Source organism: Octodon degus, unplaced genomic scaffold (genome assembly GCF_000260255.1).
Source record: "Octodon degus isolate 3935 unplaced genomic scaffold, OctDeg1.0 scaffold00372, whole genome shotgun sequence".
Lineage (NCBI taxonomy): Eukaryota > Metazoa > Chordata > Mammalia > Rodentia > Octodontidae > Octodon > Octodon degus.
In genome coordinates, this window is record NW_004524948.1 from 513122 (window position 1) to 514316 (window position 1195).

Here is a 1195-nt window from a genome sequence, read left to right on the forward strand (position 1 = left end):
GGGGCAGCTCAGCCCACCAGGGGGCGGGGCTGGCCGGCATGTGGTGCTGGGGGATTGAACCGCGGTCCCTGTGCTTTGCCAAGCTTGTTCCAAGTAGGTGCCCCAGACCACTGAGCCATCCCACCAGCCCAAAAGAGTATTGCTTTTTTTTTTTTTTGGTGGAACCGGGGATTGAACTCAGATCCTTGCGCTTGCCAGGGACGCGCTTATTCTACTGAGCCATCTCCCCAGCCCCATCTCAGTATTTTTTATTTTGATATTAATTTGTTTATACTGTATAAGGAGTTATCTGAACTTAGTACCTGATTTATAGGTGAAATTGGTTTTAACTATTAAAATTATATACAAGAAAGTTAGGGGTGTTGCAGTACTTGGTTGCAAATAACTTGCCATCTTGTGTTGGGTCAGAAAATGCTATTTCATTTATGCTGAGGAAACAGCCAAACATGAAACAATTCCTGAGAGTATCAACCAGTCGTCTTGCAATGTGCTTTCTTCTCTTCAGTTTGAAAACCCAGAGTCTACTTATCCCACAGACTGCGTGTTCTGGTACATTTGAACACTGCCAGGCTCTAGAATTTTCTTTAGAGCCTGAGGATTCTGGGCCAGTCGGCTCAGATAGGACACGGAAAGCCTGTTTGATTGGCTCTGCAATTAAACAGCCAACTACTCTCTTATCATCAGAAACAAAGAGAAAAGTTTTGGTTTTTTTCTGGACATTTGGGAACAACTTGCTGGAAGCCCAGTTCATAATCAACAAGCTCCTGGACATCTGTTACCTTTCTGATAGCGTAACTTGGATCACGTGGCAGGACCAGCAGGATCTTTCCATCCCAAAACTCTGCTACCACTCGTTCTCTTTTCCAGCCTGTGTATTTGATTCCCTCCAGAAATCTGTGATGATACTGGGCATGTTGCATTTCATCTTCAGGATTAGAAGCAGAATAGATCATACCACAAGATTTACACATAGTAGCCCCAAAATATTTCTGACCTGCATCAATGATGAGCTGGTCCTTCGTTTCTTTATTCGTATCTCTGGTATTCACAATTTTCTGTGTATTGTTCTGTTTTGAGAAGTTAATACATGTGATAGGCCCCACAGAAGACTGTTCTTCAGCTGGAGACCTTTTTGTATTACATGAAGACACACTGAAGATGGGATAGACAAGGGACTCAGGAGAAATTTTGTTCT

General features: G+C 43.3%; 1 pseudogene; it reads right to left on the bottom strand.

Moving 5' to 3' along the window:
• Nucleotides 1-325: 325 nt before the first annotated feature.
• The window catches only part of LOC101583513, a 2178-nt pseudogene continuing 1308 nt past the window's right edge, over nucleotides 326-1195 (bottom strand).